This window comes from Triturus cristatus, chromosome 3_2 (assembly GCF_964204655.1).
Source record: "Triturus cristatus chromosome 3_2, aTriCri1.1, whole genome shotgun sequence".
Lineage (NCBI taxonomy): Eukaryota > Metazoa > Chordata > Amphibia > Caudata > Salamandridae > Triturus > Triturus cristatus.
Window position 1 is genome coordinate 366401077 of NC_140584.1, and position 16531 is coordinate 366417607.

General features: G+C 42.5%; 1 protein-coding gene across 1 annotated transcript in view; it reads right to left on the reverse strand.

Annotated features, from left to right (window-relative positions):
* The window catches only part of FHL3 (four and a half LIM domains 3), a 242241-nt gene that overhangs the window by 178057 nt on the left and 47653 nt on the right, over window positions 1-16531 (reverse strand). The window lies entirely within an intron of this gene.

A 16531-nucleotide genomic window follows, 5' to 3' on the forward strand; every position in this document is an offset into this window, starting at 1 on the left:
GGCAAGCAACAACAAGGAGTGGTGTTAAGGGGCAGGGAGCCGTGGACAAAAAAAGCGCAATGACAAATCATAGACATTTTTTTCTGGAGAGTGGGGTGGACGCAAGGGGGATGAGGTTGGGGGGACAGGGCATGCAAAGGCAGAGGGGAGGAGCAGGGATAGTACGCTGCAAGCAACGGCGGGGAAGGGGGTACCAACGGTAAGTAATGGATGGGCTTCTAAGCCCCTTTAAAGTAATAAAATGTCTTGCAGGAGACAGAGCATGCACCGTCTCAGGCAAGACCTATAAAGGGGGCAAGGTGACTATGTCCTTCAGTAGCTACCATCAACAAGAAATTATTCAACGAATCATCCAGCCCTGCCCCTTTTTCCTGGGGGTATCGAGAATGGCGCCATATGACTCCCTCTATTCGGAAGTTTGATTAAAAGGAATATAAACTGCAAAACGGACAAATAAAAATGTGTCCCGATTTCTGCAGGCATGGTTTACAAATGTAATTTTCAGATGACTAAAAGGGGGCTTTGTGAGGTTAAAAAAGGACTTTGCTGAACTTGCGATAACTCGGTTTAGTGCTTGATTACATGAACTAAATGCTTTCTTTTTACATCCTTTAGAAAGGCCAATTTAGTTTCATTTGATCTCGTTTTATGGAGGTTTTAACATGTGCTTGCTGAGAGGACACCACTAAGCCATTCTTGATGTTATTTCTTCCAACTTTGATACACAAAGTGATACTGAGAAGCAGCAAAACAAACGTAACTCAAGTGTTTACACAATCTTGCAGTCACCCAGCTTTAAAATCTCAGGTTTGTTACCGCCGCCTTCTTCCTACTTATGCGCGGTATCTACCAGACTAGACAATTCAACCTGGCACAATATCACGATACTTCAGACAGTCGCACGCAGAAGGGACGTTATCAAGTGTGTAACTAAGGGGAGCTGGAAAAACATGCAAAGGGTAGGTTCCCAGCTCGAGGAACCTCAGCAGTTTTGCAATCCATTGCAGTTTTTGCAACCTACCCAGGACTTCGTGGAGGTGGCCACAAACGCCTTTTTAACAGGTGCTAAATAGTGCTTGGAAGCTCTAGTGCTTTCTGCATTGTGCTCAGATACTCAGGTGGCACTTTTACTGCTTCGTAATCCCACCCGAAGGCATCAGCCAACAAGCATTGGCATAGCCAATAGGTCTCGCCTTTGGGACTTTATAAGTGTTTAGCCATGCAACAGTTGCATAACTAAATACTTATAAGGTCCCAAAAGCGAGACCTATTGGCTATGCCAAGTGGCCGTGCGGCTGCAAAAGTGAAAGTAATCGCGGTCAAGCGCGGCGCACGCGCCCGCGCACATGCACTGTAGCTCTAGGCTGGCCTGGTAGCACTTTTTGGAGCCCTCTCAATAAGTCTCACCAGACCAGCGCATGCGCTGGGTCAGGCGAGACCTAAAAAGAAGCTAAAACGAGTCTGTTTAATGCAGTGGCATCAGGGACCTGGAGTTTCAAAAGCCTTTGGCAAACAACTATGCCTTTATTTTGCGACCCAGCTGATGATGGGGGCAGGGGCCCTTTCTGTACTTGTGTCAAGAGTCCATGGCACCCTTGCTAGGCCACTGTCATCCTTCCGACCTCCAAATATCACTTCCACTGGCAGGAATATATCTTGGGAATACCTGCAAGGATGACCGGTCACTTCATGATATTCCTTCAGTTAAAGGTGTACTGCTGAGGTAGCCTTCTCTGCGTGCGCAGGGCCCCTGCATACAGTAGGTCTCCTTTATGACCTCGCTGTGGTCCAGAATGAAAAGAAGCGTGGGATCTCAGGTTTTTCAACTTCAATAAACCTTAAAGTGGCTTACCCCGGAGACGAATATCACAGAAGGATATACAAGTGCCTTTTATATTATTGACCCGAAACACTGGGACACATTATATGGGGCGTAACGGGGAGGCTCAGCTGTTGGGATGCCTACAGTGCTGCGAGAATATGGCGCTGCCAGGAATAGTCGAGGAAGGCCCATCTGAAGAGGCGGCATGCAATAACAAAACGTTGCCTGCACTCGAGACCACTGCCCAGCGTAGATTTTCTTTCACGCGTGATGGCTCGAGACGGGCAAATCCAGTTTTTGCAGCACACATTCCTAAACAAGAAAAAAAAAGCGCTATTGACCAGCAGGCAAGGTGAGTGGGCAAGAAATTATACCTCAATCACGTTGAGAGCAGCGGATGCCAATGATTAACCTGAATCAATCTGTGCTTGGTCCCTGCTCCACAGCAAGCATCGGAAGTAACGTTTCTGCTGCACTGGCCAGTTAAAATGGCTACAAAGAAGAATGAGGCTGAAGCAGACAAATGGCAAGCAACAGGCAGTCTCCAAGCCCTTTCTGTAAGCGAAAGCGTCTCACAAGCGAGACGCATGCGCTAGCGCATGCTCTCGCAGGCTCGACCCTAAAAATATTCTGTAATTCGCCCAATAGAGTGTGACTCAAACACCATGGTCCCTGATACATCAAAGGCACACGCTGTGCATGCAATGGATGAAGAATAAGGCAGTCTAGAAAAGAACCGAGCAACATGAAATCAGGGTTCTACTGATTGATTTAAATGAGACGGTCAGTGATGACCAGAGGCTTGAGGGGTTTCGGATTTGCCTTGTAAAACTTTATAACTTTACAAAGAAAAGGAATATGTTCCTTTCTAGTCACCACTTCAGCACCTCTTTTTCAGAAGACATTTTTGCTGTACACACTGACAAATTCTGGAAGCCGCAGCCAAATAAAATATAAGAAACCTGGAGTTTTAAAGAACAATAAAGACCTGGCTGTTTTCAAGCATCTGACTCGCCACCCAATAATGACCATCATTTAACAATGGCCCACAATGATCAGTCCATGGAGGTCAAAAGAGGACGGTATACATTATCGAGCACACCTCAATCCAACTCACTCCCTTCTGCATGATCCACACATGTAAGCATGACACCCACCGTTCAGCAGTGATACAAGTGGAGCAACTCTTTGAACATCACGCACAACACTCAACTCTTCTCAAAGTTCACACAATACATATTCACCCTACGAACTACGCAGACCAAGTTGGGTGACCTCTTTTTCTACTACCAAACATAGTGCTGTGGTGGCATGCCAGTGGTATGAAGCACTAGACAAATCTTAAGATACAATATAGCCATGGTCATGAGATCTGCTTTTGTGCAAGTGAAGAACAGAAACAGCAGCGATGTGCTTTCACTGTGCCCAGAACACCTAGTGTTAAGGCATGTAAAGTGCCAACCTGTCAGTTCAGTAACTTTATTCGATTTGTTCATAAAATCACAAAAGTGTACACAAAAAAAATATTACAATCATAAAATGAGTGATGCGCTGTGAGGGAAGTTGAAAAATTCAAAGTCAAATGTGGAGAGGTAAATACAGCTTTAAGAGTAATGACAAGACATTTTCTGTGCTTGCAGATGCAGATTTAGTTTATGCAGAAATAACCTGGATGGTAAAATATTGTCCCAGTGGATTAAAATGTCAAGACAGATCCTATCCGGAGACCAACTGGAGAGTGGTCCAGCTACAAGCCAGAAAACCAAAAGGTCTCAGATGCCTTGTTTTGTATTTCAAACATTGTAATGGTGATGGTTTTGTAGGAATCTTTTGTGGATGACACTGTTTTTATCAAGTAAATTAAAATACTGGTGTAAGAAAAGAACAACTTTAGATCTATAAAAGGAACCTTTTTCCTCTTTCCGGAGAAAAGTACGGGCTAGTGAGGTTTATCAAGAATGAAATGAGTTCTCTAGGGGAATGCTCGTCTATGCCATGGCCATCACCTCAGCCAAGTACCAAGGAGCAGTTGCCTTCATAAACATACTATATATTTTTAATAATGGGCCCATAAAGCAGAGTATCAAATCCTGGAAGAATCAACATCAGTTATTCTCATAAGTGCTCGCTGTAATTGCATAAGTCCCTTCATAAGCCTAGACTTCTGCTCTGATCCTCTTAAATCCTCTGCCATCGTTGAACACAGGTAAACACTTAACACAGCTCAATTGGCTCCCATTATCTTACTGAATGAGATTAATGGCTCTCCACTGGTTCACCTGCTTCGTATGTGTAGAATCAGGGCCATACTGAATGCCAGAATCACCTTGGGCAAAAATGCTCAAACCACGGAGGAGCTAAGGCGGGAGCAGTGTTCAGGCTCATCTGTGGCTCATCCTTTCAATGGACCCAAGCCAGAGCCACATACTTGTTCTACGCCGGGCTCGAGAATGCCTTCATTTGCAAAGATATATTTATGCCGCAAAAGATCCAACAGAGTTTTCTGCCAGGTTCCTCAGAGGATAGAGGATCAACATTGCTCCTCATTAGCTACATGATACTCCTTAAGACTAATCTCAGCAGCTACCACCTGGGCTTCTATGTGTATGATGGCAATATCCAAAGTCACATGACATATCAAACAGGACAGGGGGCCACTGGTAAGCCCCAAGGTGCCTGTCTGAACTCCAGCCTTGAATAACTCAGTCAGACATCTCCTTCAGAGCCTGGAAGACTCCACTTCTATCCGGTTTGTAGAGCTCCCATGTAGAACCTTCCCCAACTCCATCCCAAAGAGTTTTACACCCGTGTCACCCTTCATTCTGATCTCAACTTTATTCTCCAAGGGGAACAGCATCATAAACCCAACATTTTTCCCGCTTTGCATCCAATTTTCAAACATGCCTCTATTACACATGCTGTCAGTCAATCACCCCATTCCCTGCAGTGGTTGTTTCTTGTATCAACTGATGGAATGGCAACTATGAGCCTCCCAACAATGACACTGCTCAAACTATAGCATATGCAAAATCATGAGGCTCATCCCAACATTGACCACGCAAAGGGGATGGGAGGAAAGCTGCAAATCGTCTAACCACTGGCAATCGCTCAGGATAGAATTCCAACGCATCATTTATTTTGCCCACTATGCCACCTCAGATTAGACCCAAATAGTGCTTAATGTGAGCCTGTGGTTGCCGGTGAGGGCCATTTTTTGGGACCAGCACTTATTTTTCCGTAACAGAGAGACAAATACCCAAAGTGGAAGGACCATCACAAAGGAAGAAAGCAGGAACCTGCAGGAGTGAGATAAATGGGAAGGAAATGTCTGGTAATGGATGAAAGAGGCACAACATGGATTTAGGACTATGAAGCCTTGGTATTCGGTGCGCCCACATTTAATAGCACCAGCCGCAGGCTTCTGAGCAGAACACTGGACACCGGCACTCATTCTTCTACTAATTAAGCATTAGATCCGGCCATTTGCAAATCAGCCTTGATACTGCCCAATAGGAACAGTTGAGACATACTGACAAGACAGGTCCTTTCTGAATTGGAAAATAAGCAACTTAAGACTGTTTTCGGTTTATTTTGGCCCCTTCATTCGGGTGCAGCTTGATTTCAGTGTCACAGTGAACACGGGACCCACTCTGGTCACACCCTTGGTCACTTAGGGGATTACAACAAACAAGTGAAAAAAGTAATGCTTACAAATAGTCTAACCACTTGCAATCACTCTGGGTAGCAGTACAACCCATTTTTTCAGAAAACACAACAGTTCAAGGGGGAGGGTTCAAGGGACAAATTTAAAGACCACTAAGGATTGAATCCCCTATAGAGCATATTATAAACCAAGAAATCCTAGGGTCTAATCACAAGTCAATGGTACATGTGAGCCAAAACTTCATAATAGAAAAGAATGTGTGGAAGCAAAATAATAAATATACTAGAGGGGTGTCCTCACTCACACATTATACTCATCATAGTTGGGCTTAGGACACCCAATACACTCCATCAAAACATCCCTGAGCTCCTCCCTCACAGTGAGGGGGTTGTAGCCCTCAAAGGAACTAGGTTTTTCCTTTGGGAGGAGAGTCCCTATGATGAAGCATGTCACCATTGGTGAGTGAGGGATTACGTCCTTAAAAGGGATCTGCCCTTAGTTAACCCCTCTAGTATATTTATTATTTTGCTTCCACACATTCTTTTCTATTATGAAGTTTTGGCTCACGTGTACCATTGACTTGTGATTAGACCCTAGGATTTCTTGGTTTATAATACAACCCATTTTCCCCCGTGCCCACTAAGCCACTGGAAGTAAGTTGCACCAAACTGAAGAGGACCAAAATAGGCCGAAACCAGTCTTGGATTGCTTGTGTTTCGGTTCAGAGTGGGCCTGGCTTTGATGTTCCGTAGGACTATTCCTAACGGACCAGGACCAAGGCTGATTTGCATACGGCTGAAGTGGACTTGTGGGCAAAAAGGACAATGGCTTAGAATAGTTTCCCGGCAGACCAATGGCCCCATGCTGTAGCGCCTGGAGGCTAAATGTGAATGACACTTGAAGATCACTGGATGAAGAGGGCGGACTAGAAGGCGATATATGTGTATGCGTATACCTATGTAATTTTATTATTTTTTGGGGGAATGGTAAACAGCTAAACCTATCTACAGGCCAGAGCTAAAAAACAGGCCTGCAAACTCAACTTAATAATGCAAATAATTTGGATTGCAGCCTAGTTAACTCGCCCAACTAATTTTTGTTTACTCTGCGATGCACTCCCGGCCCTCTCTTCTGTATTCCCCCTGCTTCTAGCGCTCCTTGGCGACATTCAGGCTGCACGAGGACTATGCAAATTAACAAACAAAATAAATTATGAACTTACAACTAAAAATGTGTTTAAAGAAAGCTCACCGCACAGAGTCCTAGCGGTGTAAAGCACCCGGCTGTTGGATACACTTTTGGAAAATTCTCTCTTGCGGTTATTAAATACGCAGTAAATTATATACATGCTTTCGAATGTTGCAAAACCTGCTTTGAAAGTCGCTTGGCTTTTTTCATCTCTGGATGAGCCCAGTGGTTTCCGTTTCTGTCTCCTGCCACTCTGTTCTGGAAAATTTAATCCTGGCTTCATTCTAATGGCAGCGAGCAGTCCTCCCACGTGCAAATGTTTAATTAATGCATTAAAGCAAGCGTTTGTGGCAGGGCCTGCCAAATGGCTGGGGTTTTGCAATGAGTTCCCAGATGTCACTGGCCTTTATTTAGACAGACAAAAGTGCATTCGTAATTTCGTCCCATGAGGCATTAGAGGGAGGAAAAACACTGCAAGGCAAATAATACTGGGGGGGTGGGGTAGAGTGCGATGCATAATACCCTTTCTGGAAATAATTGGGAATAACACTTACAATAGGGCTTGGTGGGGGGGCGGCCGACAACAGGGAGGCTTGCCACCCAGGGGAATTTTGGGCCTTGGTGCAGCCCAGAGCCCAATTGGGCTCGTTGGGCTACACATTGGGGAGGTTGGGTTAAAAGGGGCCATTTTAGGATGCAGTGTCACCATTTTAGTAAGGTGACACGGCGGCCGGTCAGGGCAGCAGGGTGGGTGAGGGACAGGATCATGAGACTGGGAGGATGGAAGTCAGATTGCTTTAAAAGATACATTCAGTTACAGCAGTTGGGGGAAGGGGGGGGGGGGTGGGAAGAGGCGTGAATTGTTTCCAGTTTTTTGTTTCTCACATATGTGCCTTTGCAGGTGCCGTGGCTGGGCCAGCGTCCGCTGAGTTATCCATTTGGATTGTTGGCCATTCCTTCGTGAAGTGGGCAGAGCGACACGAGTTGGATAAAGGGAAGGGTTTGAGTCTCGGTCTTGACACAGTGTTGTTTAACCCCTTCAGTGCCCATGACGAGCTGGACTCGTCATGGGCCGCGGTGGCGCTGTGCCCATGACGAGTCCAGCTCGTCATAGACCCCGCCCGCTAATGCAACGGCCGGCACTGGGCGGGGAAAGGGGCGGGCACTGAAGGGGTTAAGTGGTCTTGGTATGGGAAAGGGGGCATGAGTTGTTTTCGTTGTTAAATACGTTAGTTAGGGGTAACATCTGTCCAAATGTTTTGATCATTCACTTGGGTGAGAACAATTTGGTTCTGTATAAGGGCTTGGCTTTATTGAAGCAGATGAAGCTGGACTTATTGGAAATAAAGCAGCAATGGTCTGGGCGTTATGTCATCTGGTCAGAGTTTATCCCAAGAAGGTATTGGAGGGGGGCAGAGAGACCTGCAGCGATAGATAAGGCCAGGTGGAAGATCAACCGGGACATGAGATTGTTTTGCAATAAGGAGGGTATTGTGAGAGTGGAACATTCGGAACTCAGATACGTTGCGATTTATTTTTTCAGACCAGATGGGGTAAACTTGTCACGGTTTGGTTTGGAGTTGTACATCATTCAGATTAAGGAGGCTCTGGACAGGGCATTAGACGGTATCCGAAAAAGCCTTAGGCCCTAGTTGGGGTGGGGTCAAAAAAGTTGTGAGCCACGCACTTTTTTGAGTGGCGTTTGTCTTGGTATTAGTGGTTTATATAGTTTACAGGTTAAGTTTAGATTTGAAAAAGTTATTCTGGGATTAGGTAGGAAGTGGAAGGTAGCATAGGAAATGTTTAGTTAAATAGTTATCTTAGGAAGTAAGAAGAGGTTACAAGGTTAATGTGACAGCATGGAATGTCCAAGTTTGGGGGTTATAAACTGTTGCAAGTAAGGGGAAACTTTGGGGGTGGATCGAAATGTATGAAGAAAAATATTTAGTGAGGTTTCGTTTTCTACGGCAAAGGCCAAGGGAGATGTTTTATTGTAAGGTGCACCTGTCTTCAATAAAGCGGCCTTTTCCACACATATAGAGCGTTTTGGTGGTCTGTGCTGTGTCCTCCCTTTGGCCCAAACTCTGCTTACTCCTATTTTGCATGCAATAACACTCTGATATTTGCCTCTAGCGGGGTCACTTAACACCAGGTGAAAACCTCATGTGCCTCTGCTAAATTCAGAAGTAACAGTTGAATCGTAATTCACATCAATATTGGAATTAACAGGTGATAGAGCGCCATGTTGTTCTGAAAATTGTGTAGGGGTGCATCATAACCACAGTTAGTCCGCACCCACATATTTAGGGGATCCATATTAACGTGTGCCTTAGAAATGTATTACTAAAATCTGCTTATAATAGTGTGATTAGAAATGTAACCATGCCATTTATTAAGAGCAATGTCGTAGTTAATTGCAAATGCATTTTAGTTAATGCAGAATGATTGGTTTTCGTGTAATGTGATGCATTAGGTTTAAACCTGCACCATATTAAAGTTTGCACGTGTAGTTTGCCTATTCATATATCAAGTGTAATTAAATCAATGCTTATAATGTGATTCTAGAAGTGTGTGTTTAAATGGCGTAAAGGCCTGATCGCATATACGTTTAAGAGAAAGGCCTGTTCGTTTCTTATGTTAGCTAAATATTGAATGCCGAAAATGATTTCCATTGGTAAGGTTTCGAGTTTCAGAGACGTTAGAAAATCTCAGAGAAGTTGAAAGTTTCTCGTTCCCATGTTTCTGTTGCAGGTGCAAGGACACCTAGCTCGTTAGAGAAACTAACCCTTTGTTTCAGGAGTTAGGATGGCATGAGAAGCCAACATGGGAGTGTACTGGAATGTAGGGATGATACTTTCGGCGGAGAAGGTGCCTGGGACCAAAGGACGAGTAGACCGTCATTGGAAGGGAGACAAGTTTCACTGCAACACTACTGGGAGAAGACCTGGCTGAAGAGGTGTGCCGGAGGGAAACTATGTTTTGGGGATTTTGAATTAGGGACAGTGCCCTGTAGGTTAAACAGTTGAGGTTTAGATGGGGAGCTAGAAGGAGCATCTTAGAACGAGCTCTGACTAAGTGAGAGTACTTCTAAGGAAGTTTTCACTTCGGACACCTTTTTAATCTCTTGGCTGGGAAAAATGCTAAGTAGGGATGTCACCTTATAGATAGAGTAGGGATAGACTAACTGATTTTCTTTTTAGGTTAATGACTTCTAATATCGAGATTGGAGTGATTATCGCTTGCCTGATGTTACTAGAGCTGACTCTTCTTCTTATTCTGAGTCGGATGAGACTCCTACGTAGGATACTTTTTGTATTACTGCCCATTTATTTTCTTAACCTCGTGCTGAGGTGCTTGTATGTGCAATTATTTTTGGCTTTGTAATAAATCCCTAAATTTTGAGATTCGGAGTCAGTGGTCCTTTAGAGTTCAAATCCTATTTCTTTTGATTATGTGTTAATATTGGATTTCCTCCCCTCTACACTATTTAGCAGATAAAAAGGTCCTGGCGACCTGAGAGGATTCTTGGTGATGGTAAGGTAGATAAGAATCTGGCTTGATTACGGGCACAGACTGCCGATTTTTGTTTGTGTTCAACACCAGCACGTGGGTCTAATGACCCAAAAATCTGACAGACACAACCTTGCCTAGCTCTTCTAACGCATCACACCTTGAATCTGAAATGGTTTTATACTTTTCCTCTGTTCGAGACTATTCCCACTTTACCATCAACTATTACTCCTTTTATCTCACCATATGTTCCATTTCTCCCATGTCTAGGTTTTAGAATGTGATTATTACAGATGTGTAAATGGTTTCTGAGCATACCGCATACTGGAATATAAGCAGAGCCATTGCAGTTAGCAGACACAAGACCAAATTATCGGCAGGGATGACAAAATTATGTGGCAAGAAAAGGCGAATCGTGCAGCACAATCTGCAGCAAAACTATTTTGTTATTTTAACAGTTATGAATACTGTCTGGGTAGAGGCGCACCTCATTAGTACCAGTTAACACCTGAAAACAGCAAATCAGCAGCTAAAAGGTGACCCATTAACCTTTGCAAATAATCGACAAATGCTCAGAACAATATGTGCCACTTTTTGTTAGTTAACTTTTGACCCACTAGAGTAGAAACAAAAATGTTTTGGTGAATTGTACACATTATGCAACAAATGCTGGGTTACACAGAAAATGCCACATAATATAATCCCTTTGGCCCTTCATCCAAGAGAATTGAGTAGGGGCAGATACAATGAGTCACCCAAGATTACACACTTTGTTCTAATGGGGAGGTACAGATTAGAGCCCAAGTCTGCAAGAACCAGTGAGCAGCTTGACTATAACTGTACATCTTGTTCATTTTGTTAATTTACAGATTGTTTCATAACCATTCATCATAACTTTCACAAGTATCCTTTCCCTCTATCCATCTTTTCCTCATTCTCTTCCCACCTTTCCGTGAACCTTGCATTGCACACTCTCCTTCCTTCTGGTCTCAGATCAACTACTATATTCATACTGTGACCAGTGTCTCCCATTCTGTTCCCTGAAACAGCTAGTCGCCCCATTCAGAATCTCAGACTTGTTCCCCTAACTCTCTTCTATTCCTACTCTGGACCTGGCTCGTTTGTGTCTACCTATTCTCAACACGGTCACATGTATATCAAAATGTTCCTTGCCTCCATTTTCCATTGCTTCATGGATAATCGTTGATTAATACCCAACATTTTACCTTATCAGCCAACCCTTTCAAGCCTGCTCTCCCTTGTGTTTTCCCAAATGGGAAACTTACTTTTTTAATGCAGCACCGTTTCCTTTAAAAAGCACAAGCTGCTTTAGAAAACAAAGTTTACCATTTTGGACACAGGGATAGTAGCCTGCAGTCCATTGTAGGCCACCATCACTATATTTATAGCAAATAGTGCACGGGCCACAAATTGCGTCCTGCCGGACTAATTTTCATCGGGCAAGTAATTCTACGATCTATAAATGGTCATTTTTTGAGTCAACCTTACAGTACATAGGTCGGTTTGCAAAATCGGATACTGGTATAAAATAAAAAAAGTTGGCGCACAATTTGCAACTATAATATTAAAACATTTGGCTCATAGATCTTACTTTAGACCTGTTGCCAATTTCATCTAGTCGTCGCGTCATTTCATTTTCCACATTATTTGGGGAAAATGTGTAAGATTTTCTGATTATGAGTGAGAGCTATACAAATGGGATATTGTTGAAAATGGCACATATATGTCACACTGTATAATGGCATGGGATGGAACAGATTACATGACGGGGACACACTCTTGCATGAACTTGCTCCAAAGTCTAGCGATAAACTAACATGAATTCAAGGAGTTGATCAATATATGCTTCTGCTCCACCAGTTAGTGAATGGGGGAGGGGTTGGAATGTTGTGGTGGAACTCCCACTTTGACCTGGTATTTGGGGAGGTGTGGCCCCTTTGTGTTTTTGTTGTATCTTATTTGTGGCTGTGTTGCACTAATACACCAACATCATCTCCAAGTATCTATCCTGCTAGCTGCTTCCAAGCCCGATTACTCGCTAAGTTTGTTTGCCGAACATCAGAATCCATTGTTCATTTCCATTTTGATGCTGTAATGGATAAAAGATGCTTAATGGAAAAATAAATCAATAAAACAATTTTAAAAATTGTGATAATGATCGGAGAATAAAAGGCTATTGTCATCACTTACAAAAGTGATGGATGGAAATGCTTGAATTAAAAAAAAAACGAAGGAATTTCTTTGGGCGCATTCCAGTCCATCATGCTTTGCTTGCCAGTGTGATGACAGCTAGAAGGCGCCCGCAAGCAAACCAGCTGCTCCCACATAGGACCATCCAGGTCAAACCGACAGGCCTTAATTACAATGCAGGAGAACAGAAGCAACCGCACAGATACTATCATTAGCTGCCATTTTAATGAATCCTATAATGGCACATGTCCAACACTACTCAACTACTGACCACACTCAACATGGCAGCCTTTTTCAAGGGTCTCCATGAAACAAGGACCCAGCAGATGCAGCGGGTACAAGAAGCAGCTACGGCATGGAATGTCTGTTAAGGAACACCCGCTTTGTTAACTTTCATGTTTCAAGGCAACAGCTTAAATAAACTTTAATGTTTAGGAAACAACACATGAAATGGGAATGAGTCAGTCAAACCTACCATGCTTCACAGCAAACAAATGGCGTCGTACAAAATGTTTTGGAATTTTATGTGAGAAAGTTCTGCGGATGTGTGGGACCGCATGCACAATTAGTGGCAAACTTCTCAATCGTTGAACACAGGAGGGCCTTCTACTGTGTATGCTCAGACAGCAATGGACAGCTAAAAAGTAAATTGCTACAGTCATTTTCTTGTTGTTTTCCTGATGTTTAAAACCAATAAATACATTTTTCACGAGCAGTAAAGTTTGAAAACAGGCCTCTGTGGGTGTACTGTACCCCTAAAAATCTAAAGCCCAGTAGTTGCGTCGATCCGAGAAGGTGTTCGCCTCGAATCACGAGGAAACGTGTCCCACTGATATGGTTCAAAACAACATTTCAATATGTAGTCAACTGCGTAAGGGCAGACTCAAAAAGTGAGATCTTAGCGGAAATTTAAAAATACCATGAAGGTTTATAACAAATTAAAAGGGAGTACAATAAAGAAATAGTAAAGTGCAGATGCAGCAAATTTCATTTGAATGCATAAAATAATTCCCACGAAGTTCTCAGTATTAAGAACAATGCAGAATAAGAGGGAAATGAATAATAAACCAAGTTTCAAATGTGCAGCAAAACCAGTTAGAAATTGGACAGCATTCCTAGTAGCACAGGAAAGGTCTCCAGCTCACCTACACATTCAGAGGTTTACATATCCATTTTCCCCATAGAAAGGTATTAGAAATGGAAACTCATCATGGTGTGAGCAAATAATGATATTTTCAACAAATCAAATCAGAATTTCTAAATTGTCTTACAACTACCTTAGCACTAACCCACTGCATAGATTTTGATATCAGCTCCTCTGACCGAATGTTATCTGGAGGTGTCAGAACAAACTAGTTACATAAACCGTGAACCATTGTGAATGAATGCAATACCACAGTACAGCTGAAGGTCCTTAAGAAACTGTTACAGTAGGCCCACTTCGACAGCATTCAGAAATAAACAAATCCACATTTACTTAACTACGTGAGGCAGAAATACAAACTCAGAATAAACACGATGATGTGACATCCATTTTGGATAAGATGGCGTCGGGGCCTAAATGTGGTCTAATTAGCAAATGCAAGGGACAGACACTTTGAAAAGTCATAACAAATTTGTTTCACTTGGTTTAACTCTATGTCAGTATTCACAAGTGAATTCAAGTGTAGATTAAATTGCTCTCCACGCTATTACTAAAATGCAATTTAAGTTAAACACACAAACGCATTATCAACTTTTTATTTGTTCCTGTAGGTCATCATAATATTGATTTGAAGGCTTGTTTTGCTGTTATCAATGGGAAAACTATAATTTCCCATTACAACTCATAAATTGTTCTTGGCATGTTGAGGGAGGATGATGTCACTGGTCTAGGGAAACAAGTACAGAGGCTGTGGACTGGCTGTTCATTCCCATGAAGGTTCTCAGAGAACTTGAACAAGGAAGAGGGAGGAGTCTGAGGAGGGACCGTGGAAAAAGGAACGAAAGCATTACTGGTTTCACAGAAGTCGCCTCCTTTCTGAAACATGCAGGTTCTATTATTCAGAGGTATTGGTGTTCTGTTGAGGCCACAGGAGTAATTTGATTGTGCAACACACAGCGCACAGTTATGCACCGGATGAATTTGCGACATAAAGAATCATCTGGCACATGCTTTGTTTATTTCAGGGCAAAACAAAATCTAGATCCAACTAATCAAAAGTGACAAAGAAAATCTGAAAGGGAAAAGCAAATGCAACCCTGCAATGTGCAGAAATTACCCGCTACAATTGCAGTCATTATGATCTTATGGGGAGTGCAACAGTGGTAAAACTTTCTACCCTGAGGGCTACACACGAGATGCACTGCGGTTTGCTCATGACTCTCTACAATTATCTGCAGAATTAGCGGTGACTGCCAAGAGTCTGCTCTTGCTGGTAATTTTCTTTAAGCTCTTGAGCAGTCTAAGCTCTTGAAAGATTACCATGAGACCAAAACTCGGCACCTCCCCAATAAGTAGCTGGACATTCACAAAACGGCAACTTGGGCTAAGGGTAGAAACCAGCATGGACTCAAACCTGATCCGCAAATGTTTTATTGCCACGGCTCTCCTCCCCTGCCTCGATCCCCCAAAAACTTCAACTAATTTTAGTTAGTGATGAGATGGCAAGCATGCTCCTTGTGCATTTATGCCACAAGTTGCTTTATTTTCTGGTTTGGCATTTTGTATCAGACCCCAGTGTTCAGAGTGCTTTATAATTAAAGTCCTTAACGAAAAAAATGTTTGCCCAATTTACATTTCGAGGACGCCGAACGGGGTTTTATTCAATAGGTAACAATTACATATGCGTTTTCTGCGAAACATTTCCTGAAAGTGAATAGACAAACTAAACATATCCATATAATACAGCATTGTTAGTAGGACGCAACAAAAATAAAAACAAGCATTTGCAATGCAACTGGTCTCGCATTTGCGAGAGTTTGAGCTATTGGCATTGTAAATGACAATGCTTTTTATTTATGGGTCTTCAAAACTTGCAAGCGATGCATAAACATGCACTTTGTACTTATAGTCGTAATTATGAGAAGCAAGGCTGGCAGTAACTGCACCTATTTTACTGCTTCTCGTAAGCAAGGACTATAAGTACTAAGTGCGTGTTTACGCATCGCTTGCAGCTTTTCAAACACATAAATAAAAGGCAGTCATTAACAATGCAGTAGCTCAAACTCTCGCAAATGCGAGACCTATTGCATTGTAAATGCTTGTCTGTATATGCACCGTCCTCGGAGATAATAAATGTTTATTTATGTATATCCCCCTCCATCGTCCCGTCTGTCACTCTACCTCGACCGACCTCATTTGGTGAAGTTCCCCCACCAGGCCCCGTCTGAACTCTCCCAAGGCAGGAGTGCACAAGTCAGGGTGCTTGTAAAATGAGAGCCACCTCTTTTATCAGATAGCTCCCAGAAGCTTGTCTATTTTAGGAGAGCCCATGGAGCTGTTAAAAAAGAGAATCTGAGTTTGCCATTCAGAAAAAACTAAGAAAAAAAATCATTTTGGCGCAAGTCTGAAAAGCTCAAAAGAGAGCAAAATCAGGAGAAGACGCAGCTCTTTTTCTAGTAAGACAGGAACTGTAAATGGAGATTTGATTCATATTAGAAACTTTGCATCAGAGAATATTATGAAGGGTAAATTGGAATCACTCCTTGTACCACAACGTGTTAAAGCGCCAAGAGATTATTTACTTTGCTCTTAACCCTCTATAAACGATCACTAATACGACTAAGTCATCACGTCCACTTTAATAATATCCTGCCAGTGTCAGGTACTGTTAAAACTGAAACAATATATATATATATATATATATATATATATATATATATATATATATATATATATATCCAGCTCAACTTTCCGTCTTTTATATATATATATAAAATACATAAAACAGAACCACTCGTCACGTGAGCTGGTAATAGTGAACGGATCCTGTATTAACACGTGCAATGACGATGGACACGCTCGTAATAGTAATAATGCGAGTAATACTTATTATTGTATAATAAAAGGCAATTGTAATTATGGGGATTCACAACTTGTTTATACCCAATGATGAAGATTATTAATCAAACTTGGAATTGGTTTAAATGAGAAA